Source organism: Micropterus salmoides, unplaced genomic scaffold (assembly GCF_014851395.1).
Source record: "Micropterus salmoides isolate LMB-PRFRI ecotype aquatic unplaced genomic scaffold, ASM1485139v1 Ms_hic_scaffold_1, whole genome shotgun sequence".
NCBI lineage: Eukaryota > Metazoa > Chordata > Actinopteri > Centrarchiformes > Centrarchidae > Micropterus > Micropterus salmoides.
The window spans coordinates 29,355,891-29,368,647 of NW_024040040.1; the positions used below are offsets into that span (position 1 = coordinate 29,355,891).

General features: G+C 39.4%; 1 long non-coding RNA gene across 2 annotated transcripts; it reads right to left on the reverse strand.

Annotated features, from left to right (window-relative positions):
* Positions 1 to 2,452: 2,452 nt before the first annotated feature.
* Positions 2,453 to 12,366, reverse strand: LOC119906015. 2 transcript variants are annotated; one of them, XR_005444916.1, is made up of 3 exons: positions 12,267 to 12,366; positions 8,305 to 8,392; positions 2,453 to 3,896 (listed from the first exon to the last, which is right to left on the reverse strand). It is a non-coding gene; the product is annotated as an uncharacterized LOC119906015 (long non-coding RNA). The 2 variants fall into 2 exon arrangements; XR_005444917.1 differs by lacking the exon at positions 2,453 to 3,896 and adding an exon at positions 7,108 to 8,011.
* Positions 12,367 to 12,757: the final 391 nt, after the last annotated feature.

Sequence of the window (12,757 nt, forward strand, 5' to 3'; positions counted from 1 at the left end):
TGCAAGCAGTGCCAGTTAATACAAAATACTATATGTCTTATTCCTGAGACATCCTGACATTACACATAATTCACATTTAAAGTAATATTTTACTTTAAAATATAGCTTGAGCTTGAGCTCCAGTGGCAGCAGGATAATGCAATGATATAATTAACTAAGTGTGTTTGTAAGTCTTCTGAACATGTGTTCACACTCTAAGAACAGGTGTTGAACACCAGAAATAAGTTATACAAGTAGATACCTTGTCCATACACTGCATGTGTTTGTATTGAATCAGAGCAAGAGAATACAGCACCGACATGAGTAACCATGCTCAAATGGCAGTGTATGCTTTACTGCGGCTGGATTCAGTCAGGATCTCCTGATATTGTGTCATGGGGAAAGATAGACACCTGGAGGCCAATGCAAAACACTGTCAATAGCGTCAGGAACAAAATTATGGATATGTATGTTTCCAGGAGCTGAAAATAAAAACAGCTTCTATGTTTGAGGTAGAGTATGAATGTGATTAATGAAGTGTGATTGCCTGGGTGAATAACTGTCAAATGTTATGCATTTTCATTGTCTGTACTTTTATTGTAAGCACTAAATTCCCCCTTTTCAAGATTTTCTCTGATGTATCTCATTTACAAGAGCAGAGTTTCCTCCCTGCTTTGTTGTGTTGTTTCCATTTCAGCGTCATTTAAGAATTTCGTGGGTAAATTTTTTGCCTTGGTGCTATTTCATTGTATATATTTAGAGATGTACTAAGTCAAATATGTCATACTTAATATTTAAAAATTATACTTTACCCAGAATCTTATCATTCAAAGCTCAAACTTGAATTCAACTTTATGTGACACTGCTGTGGAAATGCTTTTAGAACTGGGATTCCTCAAAGTCTGTATACATGCTGTGTCTGTTCCTCTGTCCACCTTAAGTCCAGCCACCACATTTATAGGAAGCACCACAGACTTACATACCTAACACACTCTTATCATCTTTATGATAAAGCAGTTCAGCCAGTGGAAAACCTTGCAGAGAGATTATGTTGGTGTCTGTCCTGAAAGCCCAGCCTCTGAGCTTAGTCAGGATGAACAAATGCTTGGATGGATTCAACACTATGCCACCCAGCATGTGACTAACACGGCTGAGTCATTCACACACATACACCACAGTGTTGTTCACAAAGTTAATTCACAGCAAAAGAAGCTGAATTCCAGACAGACTTTTCTCAAGAAAAATATATTTTGATTTACTGAAGAATAGACTGTATTCTGATTAACTTGTCAAAGACAACAAGTCATCATGATACCAGTCAAGTCACATTCATGCCCAGGATGCAAGGGACAGCTCTTTAACCCCTTTAACGCAGATTGTCGCAAATTTGCATCACACCTCTTCCTTTCAGAGTGCAACTGAAATAGCATTTGTATTCCACTGTTTGTGCATATTTGATACGTACCTGGTAACCTTTTGCACCTTTTTTCTCATTTATGCCTGTTGTCGCTAATTTGCATCATACCTGAATTTATATCTTTTCTATGTTCTACAGACAAATAATTATTTATCATTATTATTATTATTATTATAATTGTTAATTATCATTAACCTGAAAGCAAATGAAAACAGATTTTTTTTATTTTTTTTTTATTGTAAATAAATTCATCAAGGTTTTTTTTATGTCACAATGATTCATATAATCAATAATAGCCATCAGTGCACATGAATGCTCACAGATGGATTCTCCTTCCTGCTACTTCCTATCAAAAATTGTTTTTGCAATCTGGTTGAGGAATTGGGTTGCCCACAAATCTCCTGTAGAATTTCCTGAATACATCTAGGATCTCTTCTTTCTGCCTGAGACCGATATTTTACCTCTTGTCATGCCTCCCTTTCTAGATGATCATAAATGTACATAGCCTTCTCAGTATCCTCAAAATGGCTGTAACCAAAAACTGAGTTTATTTCATATGTACATATGTATGTTTCATGAGTACGATGACATTTTCTCGTTCGGACATCACACGTGACACGCTGACGACCCCCCTTCCTGCCTGGCAGTGTGTGCAGGCGCACAAGAGCCTCCCTCTCCCTGTCTTGAGGCGGAGATAGGACGCTGCTGCCTCCTCAGGGCATTCCTCTCCGGCCGTTCAAACCAGGTCCCCCCCACCATCGTAACGGCGGCAAGAGCAGCGGAGTGGTTGCTCCACATGTCAACAATGGCATGTGCTCATCTCCACCCTTCACCGGGATACTGGGAACTGTCCTGTTGTCCCAGCTGCAGGAGCTACAGCGGAAGCGGGCAATCTCTAAGGTTCCTGGTCTAGAAGAAAATTGGAGGCACGAGACTCATCCTTGTTCTGTTCTCTGAAGGGCACTAAGTCCGGGTTAGGCAAGCTAAAGAACACATTAAGAAACTCGCCAAAATATTCAATAACTTGTAGTCCAAAAACATCTCTGGGGACAGTTCGATGGAAAAGAGTTTTTATTTCTGTAAAAGACGAAAACCCGAGTTACATGCTTGGAACTGAGTGCGCAGTCAGCGAACATCTCCTTTTATAATCCTCAGTCTTTGCCCACTAAATTGGGATTTCTACGTTATCTCCTCCTCTATGTTTGCTGACCGCACCCTTTCTGGCTCGTTCTGATGATGAATGTCTTATCCTCTGCTGCCATCTAGTGGCAGCTTTAGTGTACTGATTTACTTCATGTGCTATTAATCATTTTACTTTTTGTCTAATCAAAGTTAACTATTTTTAACAATAAATTGTCGTAACAACATCCTTTTTATATTTTTTGAATGCTCTAGTCCTAATTCACCATTAGAACCTCCAGAAGGTCAAATTTACTTAGCTTAAACAAATAAGATTTAAAAGGTTAACATGTTTTCTGGTTACACAATCATTTCAAATCAACCATGGCACTCAACAGACTGTTTGGAATTTTCCACTCTAAGGGGTTCCTCAAAACTATTGTCCTTGAACCTTTAGCACTCCCTAAGGGGTCCTTTGAAACCAATATTTCTTGGCATAAACAATCAGCCATCTGTCAGTTTGCTCTGTGGGTTTACTCATTTAAGCGTGTTCTGATGCTAACGTGTGCTGACAGACCAACATGTGTTTTCTTGGTGTTGTCTTGTGTGCTTTAAAGACTGATATTTGTTATGCTGGTGCACCTGGATCCTTATCTCCCTCAAGCCCGTGACTCTCCCTTGACCTTTCAATAACTCAGAGTACAGTCTGCTGATAATAGTGAATAAGCATACACACAGTATGATTCAACCTTACATCAATAACATCAATAACATACTCAACAATAATCACATTCTGACTATCATTAAGGTAATAACAATCAAACTATAAACTATGATTAAGATAATAATAACAATTAAACTATAATGTAAAAAAGAGCAATAACAGCCGTTTCACATGTTGATGATAAGACATTTGAGTGTGTGCGGTAGGGAGAGTGGCTCACCTCCATCTAACTGAAGGACTCGTACTTCCACATTTCCATCATTTTGAAACATAGAAAGTTTCTGCATTTCTCCCTGAGGTCTCGGGATGCTCCCCCACTGGGGTGGATGCTTTTGCGCATCCTCTGTGGCCCAATTGGCTGCTATACACCTTCCCCCATCCCGGTTCTTGTACCGCACAGGTACATGGTTGTTTCCCTGACCACAGCAGCTGCTGTCGGGCTGCACATGGAAACCGGAGTTGAGACTGCTCTGGAGCCGCTACGCCGGAGGGGCCTGAAGGTGCTCTTTTATTTGGACGACCGGCTGCTGCTAGCCCGCTCCAGAAAGGGGGCGGCGCTACAGAAGGTGGCACTGGTCATAATTCTGTAGCACCTGGGCTTTACGGTGAACTTGGAGAAGAGCTCCTCTCTCCCCTCCCAGAGACTCGGATGCGGTGCTGGAAAGTGGAGCATAACCATTAAGGTTGTCAATATTTATGCAAATTAGCAACATTTTTTTATCGATTTCATAGACTTCAAGCTCAAACACCAGCTGGCAGTTTTTCCTCACAATTAAGAATTTACAATTTTAGGACTATTTCTAGTCATTTTTAGCCAAAGCTTTAGAAAACATTGAAGCAGCTCAACTGCAGGCTTTTATTCAAACATAGTACTGAAACTGTGCTTCTTAGCGTCTTAAATTACTTATTGTTGGCATCTGGCCATAAACGTGTTCTGGTTCTCTTGGATTGAAGTGCTGCATTCACTACCATTGACCACAGATCCTCTTAGACAGTCTTGAAACCTGGGTGGATATCAGCGACACTGCTTTGCAGTGGTAACGGTCATGCCTAAAAGTCAATAAAAAATATCAGAACACTGTTGACCTGCTAAACTGCCTTCATGACGTTCACAAGTGGATGTCCCTATAATTTCCTTTGGCTAAATACTGAAAAGACAAATACTTTGATCATAGATCAAGATAGTGTAAATACAGAAATAACAAACAGTCTGAGTTCACTGTCCCATTCAAAAACTCCTTGCATAAATCTTGGTGTCGATATTTATTAAAACCTCAGTCAAACATGTTAAATCAACACTAAATGATTTTTGTTGTTTTCACAGTAGTATTACTGTATTTCCAACAGTTTCTTACTGTATATGTGGTGTACAGTATGTTACTGTACATTGTGTTGTTTTCACAGTATCATTACTGTTATTTCAACAGTTTCCTACTGTATAAGTGGTGTACAGTATGTTACTGTAGATTTTCAATGCATTCTGGGAAAATATTACTGTAAATCTAACTGTAATCTACAGTAATGCTAACTGACCGCGAAAACCACCACCAACCTCCATTTTGAAATGAAAGACTGTCTTTGATTGGAAAATCAGATATCATGGAACTTTTCTTGAAACTTCAGGACTGGACTGGATGCGTTAAGTTGGCGCTTATGTTTTGTGTGACGTTTTAAATGGACTCTTCGGTTGTAGCTCTCAGTGCGGGGAGTGCAGCTGTATGAGAGCACATTTGCTAGAGCCTGTTCTGGGTGATCGTCCGTCTGTCTGCTGACCTGGAAGCTGCTTCATCCTTAATATCTGTTGAGTGGTGAAAGAAACAAAAAGTGCACTAACATAACATTAACGTTAGTCTAGAAGAACTGCCTGTGGCTTTGATGTTCTGCATTGAACGTATCTGGTAGCCGCAGCTAACGTTAGCTAGCTAGGTAACATTGGTATAGCAAAGCTGTCCTTTTAGCCTGTCAGTAAGTTAGAAGTTGATTAAATTAACATTAATAGCTTAAACAAAATGCTTGATTTGCACATTTTATTTTATAAGATAGTATATTTAGGCTAAAGGCCAAATTTACCGGAACTTTCTATGTTATTTAATGGAGCTGACCTTGGGTGTTTGCATGTAAGTTAACATTAAAGTGAATTTATGTTTGCAGGCAGTCTTCTTTATTTTTATTTTAACTGGCTTTTCTGTTCTCTTATTTCCACAAGGAGCTGAGCCATTTTGTGGGACCAAGACCATCTTCAGGATTCCAACCTGTCCATTATTATTAACTAACACACCATGGCCCATTATTGTAGTATGGCCCACTAAAATTACTGGATATATTTACATTTAGTTAGTGATTTATTGGATTTAAGATACTCTGAACTTGGTTTTAGACCCTTGCTATAACAGACATTTTACATAAAGATGAGCTTAAATAGATAGATAAAATGATTGCTTGTGGTAGCTTGTTGGTAATTCTTGAGTAAAACAGACCTGTATTATGAGTTTAAGTTATGATGGTCTAAGACCATTTAATTTATTATCCATCTTCAGAAAGTCTTGAATGAAATAAACTCAGTTTTTGGTTACAGCCATTTTGAGGATACTGAGAAGGCTATGTACATTTATGATCATCTAGAAAGGGAGGCATGACAAGAGGTAAAATATCGGTCTCAGGCAGAAAGAAGAGATCCTAGATGTATTCAGGAAATTCTACAGGAGATTTGTGGGCAACCCAATTCCTCAACCAGATTGCAAAAACAATTTTTGATAGGAAGTAGCAGGAAGGAGAATCCATCCGTGAGCATTCATGTGCACTGATGGCTATTATTGATTATATGAATCATTGTGAATATCACCAAAATTGTGTGCCTTGGTCATCCTGTCAGTGGAAGTGAGAGTAAAAGTGTCCAGTTTTTCCATTGACTCCCATAGTAAAATTGGATAGGAAAAAGTCTCTGAAAATACACCTACAGTATCTGTACTCTAACATATAGATAGGAGGGTGATGATTACATTTTTCTTTGAATAAAAAAAGACTTGACAACACAGAAGTCATGTACATGTCCCATACTGTGTCTGAGTATTCTGACCGTACACCTAAATTCTCATTAAGTCACATTCAAAGGTATTGATTGTCTTGTGTAATCAGAGTGCAGAGCAGCCTTCATAGATTCTCTCAAAGGTGTTTAGATAATGTGAGTTTGGCATTTTAGATGAATTTCTGCCCCAGTGATTGATTTGTTGTGTTGTTGTTAATTTTTTTGCAGGACAATCACAACTGCTGTCACCACTGCCATTGCTCACCACCTCCACCCTCACCTGTCTAACTTCACCACCATTACTTCTCCAATGCTGACATCCCCACCCAGAACACCTCCAGTGAGAAATTGTTTTGTGAAGATTCTTTTGTGTATTGCAGTGTGTCTTGACAGGATAACTGTGGCTTGGTTGAATGTTCAGCCACTTTTCTGGAGTTGTGATTAGTTGTTACTTGTTATTTATTCTGATGATCTTTATGGAGAATGTCATGTTTAGCATGTGGGCAAGATGGTTGATGAACCATATTTTTTTACTAGATGGATGGAAAAACATCCGTTTCAGTATTTTCTTATCTTCAACCTGGCTTTTCTAGTCTCTGTGGCTAGTTAGAGGGAAATATTTTCAGAGAACCCCTTTTTATACATTGATTACAGACTGCCTACGACATTGTTAGACTATCAGTTTCAAAACAGATCTCTTTATATATGTGTTATTATGAATGTATTGTTCTGCTTGTGCAATAAACGATCTGCTTTTTGTGCAGTTAAGTCTTCAAATGTCCTTTTTCTTATTTTACATCAACAGCTAAATAACCATATTTTATATTTTAACAGTATATTACTGTACTTGATTATACAGTATGCCAAAAATACAGTACAATACTAGTACAGTATAATTCTATACTTCAAAATAACAGTACAAATACTGTACTTTATTTTACGGTATGCTAAACACTACTGTTGTTGGTTTACTGGTAATTTTACCGTAGAATGAAATACAGCCACTACTGGATAATTGTTGCCAGTAAATTACTGTTAATTCGACAATAAACATCTTACAGTGAATGGTTCAATCCTGCTTTTATCACTTCAACATTTCAAGGATCAGACCTTTTCAATCTGCCAAAAATCTGGAAACTGTAAGGTGACTGTAATTCTTTGCTCTCTGGTAAGAAATCCCTCCCCTGTCTCCAGCTAATCCAAAACTCTGCTGCCAGAATTCTTTAGTTCATTTTACTCTCTTTCTGTTTTGTAAGGTGTTTAGGTATATAGCTTTTAGTTCACTTTATTCTATCTTCTTGTTAAATATACCCTGTTTCTGTAACGGTGGTTTGAAATGTGTATATAAATAAAGTTTATTATTATTATTATTATTATTTAGCTCTGCTGTGCTTAAGTACAACCTAACAGAGCTGCTAGAGTGGCCAATTGAGTACATTCACTCATACATACTCTGGAGACACATCAGGATGCAATGTGGATTGAAAATAATGTGTGAAAGCATGAAATCGGGAAATTAGCTACTTCATTGTGTGACAGTATAGAGAAAATGAGAGAAAATACCTAATCAGGGCTGAATATGTAAATTACTACTCAACCTTGCTCTTGTGACAAGATAGACCACTGGGGCCATTCAAATGAAAATCCCCTTTTAAAACAGGCATGTACAAAGCAAATATTATTACAATCTACCTTTTAGATCATGATATCCTTTGTCCAAAGTTGACATTTTGGTCTGAGAGAGGCTCTACAGGAAAGGGCACAAGGTCACTAAAAACATCATGAACATCAAGGGGTTTCCTTATTCCAGCAATAAAAATCTGCTAATGCAGTTTCATGTTTTACAGCTTGTTTTTTCTAACTGTAGAAGTCTACATAGATGGCTGACATCCACTGACAAAAGTGGAGACATGCAGCAAAATATTCAGCCAAACGGCAGTTAAACATATGGTGGGGCAGGTGGAAGCATGGACGAGGTACAAATACACACGCTCACACACACACACACACACACACACACACACACACACACACACGTACCATCGCTCCATCCCCTCCTGTTTATGAAAGGCTGGGTGAAGGCCACACCACTTAGGACTACAGCCAAGACCACCATGGTTCGATGGAGCTACAGAGAGAGAGAGAGGAATGAGGATTAAAAATTTAAAATTGTAACAAATATATTGAGGCTCTCACCTGAAACCACAGCCTTTGTCAAACAATGAAGACTGATCACCGTCCACATCCAGAGAGTCACGAGAAAAGGCCACAGGTAGCCCACTGGTCGTAGGTATTTGTGGCCAACAACTGCAATTTGTGGGTTACTTAATGTATGCCCCAAATGTATAAGATGCAGTATGTTTGTTCACATTTAGCATTCAATTGGTCAAAACTGTCATGTTTGTTTTTAAGTCCTTCTCCTTTTAAAATGTATTCTAATGACAGATTACAGCTTTCAAACAAGTATTCATTAATATTTTGTTACTGTTGTGTCGATTTATAAGTATGTAGCTACGTAGCCTATGCACATAGCTGCTATAGCTACCCAGTCGACTACACAGCAGTAAACTGTACCATAGATGATGTGTTCCAGCTGAAAAATGTAATCACATGTCTGGGTTACGGTGGCTCCAGTGTGATCACATGGAGACAAAAAGAACTGTGATTGGTCGGCTTGTGTTTTCTCTTGCAAGTCTCTGATGGTGGTAGAGATTGTTGAGAGAGAAGACAACTTGAAGCAATTTTATGGCACCGGGAATCGAGAGACCACTGGAACCGACTCGGAGATGATCTGGTGTGTTGTACTCTGGGATCCCAGAGTTGCAATGGTTCATTGGACTCCAGAGAAAAGACAGGTGTAAGCAGGGCCAATTATATGGTTTCTTTAGTAGAACGCGGTGTTGTTTGGGGAATGAGTCTGAATTGCGAGTATGACGCCGATGGTCGAGACAAGGGGAGATGCAGGGAGGTGAAACGTGAGCGGGTGTGAACGTAGCTTCTAAGGTTCGGGACGACTGAGTGATGCAACATGTTTGTTATTATGTTGTACTAGTTGTGACGTGGCGGGAGCTCTTCAAGCTGGCCTCTAGCACGAGAGAGAGCTATGCTGTTAATGTCAAGGTTTTGGCGACCATTCCGCTGCGAACCATCTATCCTTATAGAACCCACAAACCCTGGACTGGGAGCGAGCAGCAGTAGGCTTTGGCAACCTGGTGCCGGAAGCCCCTTCTAATTGTAACAACTGTTCCCCGGAAACGACTTTAGTTTGAAACTTCACCTGACCAGTGGCACAGTCGGGTTGGCGATGACTGGGAATGAGCCGCGGTGGACTCCAGCATCCCGGTGCAGAAAGCCCCTTTTAGTTCGAACAACTGTTGACTCAAAATGATTTTAGCTCGAAACGACTTAGTTGAAGAGACTGCTCACTCGAGACAATTTTAAGCTCGAAATGGCTTTAGCTTGAAATGACTTAGCTCGAACGCTTAGTTCAAAACACTTGACTGTTAGCTCAATGTTTTCTCCAAACGACTTATCTTGAAGGTGACTTAACTAGAAACTATTGTTTGCTTGAAATGATTATACCGATTTAGGTAAAGACAACTCAAAATGCCTTAGCTAGAAAATACTGTTGGCTCAAAATGACTATTAGCTGAATGTTAGTTAGAGCCGACTGTGAGCTCGAACGATTGTGATTGTAAGCTGAATGTTAGTTCGAAACAACAGAGCTTGGAGCGACTGAGCTTGAGACGAATGTTAGCTGGATATTAGCTCAAGATGACTGTTTGCCGCATGTTAGTTAGAGACAACTGTGAGCTCGAAACGACTGACAGCTGGATGTTAGAACAAAGCGACTGAGAGCCAGATGTTAGCACAAAACGAATGAGAACTGGATGTTAGCACGAAACAACGGAGCTTGAAGTGACTGTGAGCTCGAAATGACTGTTAGCCGGATGTTAGCTCGAGAAGACTGTGGCTCAAAATAACTAAGAGCCGGACGTTAGCGCGAAACAACTGAGACTATTGTCTGTTCTGTAAACGGGATTCTATCATTGTCAACAGTGACTATAGTCTGTTTTGAAATCATTTATAAAGAGTGTTATACGCGGGACCTCGCTGGAGTGGGGTAACGCTGTGATCAGCTGTTCTTGTGAGACCGAGGATTCTCGGGTGAAATGTTGTTGAGATGAAGCGGACCATGGAAGAGATGGAGTTAAGCTGGACTCACCCACTTCCTGGCCGGCTTTACGATTGTGGAAAATGGGGTCTCAGCATGGAGACGTAAGAGAAGAGTTCATCTTCTGGTGCAGGGTCTGCGCCGTAGACATTGAAAATGACTGTCATGAGTTTGTCGGAATAATTCATCGTCTGATGGCAATTTACCGACACTTCTCGAAGCGGTAAGTGGATGGATGGAGTAGCTTGTGATGATTCCTCGTATGGCATAGCAACGTTAGTGTAGCGTGCTCGACAAGCTGTTGCTTTATCTGAGTTCGGGTGCGGAATGCGAGAGCCATGCAGAATACGAGAGTGAAGAAGAGGAGTTGGGACGTGTAGGTATTTTTCGAAATGCTGGTGATGACGTGGTTGATGTGTAGTCCCACTCCTGAAACTCTGCTAGTTAGCACCACTAAATACTCTTAACATGGGAAATATAGATAAAGCACAATATGGTAGTCTAGTATTGTTGTTGGTGATTCACATCTGCAGATACCACCCAAAATCCGTGGTAATTGAATAATGCATTGGTTGTGTTTTACACGTGGGGCTATTGATGCCATGCTTCAGTATGTCCAGCACATGCTTCTGCAGAGTGTGTGTACCAAGTTTAATTTTATTAAAGACAACAGAATTGTACAAATATCATGTTTTAATGTCACCATTCTTCCCTCTTGTGGATAGAACACACTTGTGCTATGTGACTGTAAGTACAACATTCCCAAATCTGATTGCAATCAAATTTAGCATTAAGTGCATGAGTGAAAATATTTATTGGGACATTCACTGTATCAGTCGAATCAGCTTCATCCCAGGAACACTCTCTACAAAAATAATTTTCATGAATTATTAGCCAAAACATGCAGATGACTTGAGAGATTGAAATGAGCAAGGAATTTTGACGATTAGGCCAAGCCATTTTCAAATTACTGCGTCGATGATGATCATATGTTCCTGAGTAGTGGAATTTGAAAACCATGTGACAATTGTTTGTGTTTCTAGGTCTTGAAAAATTAACAATAAAAAGACATTTTCAAGAGTTTCTGATCACAATAGTCATTCTTTGACTTGACAAGACCTCAATAAGTACTTGAAGCAATTTCGAAAAATGCAGTGGGGCATACCTTTTTTTCCCTCATCAGTGGATGTTCTCCTTGAAGTTTGGAATATGAAATGTCTACAAATTTACATTTGTTGTAGCCATATCCACTTTAATCAATCATTACCTAATTATAAGCATTGATGGCTTGGACCCAAACTGCATTGCTGGCTTAATTTATTATTATTAACTGTATGAAGAAGAAGCAGAAGGAGTATGAAGATTTGGAAACAATGAAAAGGGTATCATTCATTTGAATAGGATTGTACTGTCCTCAGTATATATATTGTATATAGTTTGACAGCCAGCCAAACTCCTTCCTAACATCAAGACTCTGAAGACAGTTGGTCTCTTGTCCACAGGTTTAATGAAGTTGCAAGGAAAGGTGAAACTGAAATGTACAAAAGCATAATAAATACTATTCTTGCCTTTAAGATGTACAGAGATACAGGACATAAATATATGCACATTCAAACTCTAATATGAATTAAATCTTCTTGTCTTTTTAACGTGTGATCAATTATCTGTTCATTCACTCGTAATTGTCCTTCTATGAACTTCCATTATGACTTAAGAACCGTGCAACCATTAGTAATGGCAGATTCTGATATCAAACTTCACAAATGTAAAATTCTCCCAAAATATTCAACTCTGAGGTTGTAAATAACAATAAACAATCAATCCATACCCACGATGCTGCCAAAGGCGTAAGATGTATGCAGATGTCGCTGGATTAGCTAAGATGTAACTTATCTTAAACAACTCCTGCCTGTGCCATGCTCACTTACTTCCTGAACACTAGTCACATGATGTACTTCCTTATTTCTTAAAGTGACCACAAGGAAATATAGGAACACATAAAGAAATAGTTTTAGACAAATCAGAACAAAGTTTCATTAACTTAGCTGTAACAAAACACTCCCCGCCTGACGTGATAACACGTCATCTATCAAATCTATGACACTATGAAAAGTACTTAGATATCTGGAGAGAGAAGAAGCACTATCGCTGTAATGGGCCTAAGAAAAGATGTAGTTCCTCCTGGTTTGATGACTTTCACTTCAACCTGGCGTACTTTCCCATCTTTGCTTGGGAAAGTCTGTGTTATCAGTCCCAGAGGCCATTCATTTCTTGGTACTTGGCTGTTCTTGAGGAGAACGACACTTCCTGGCTTAATGT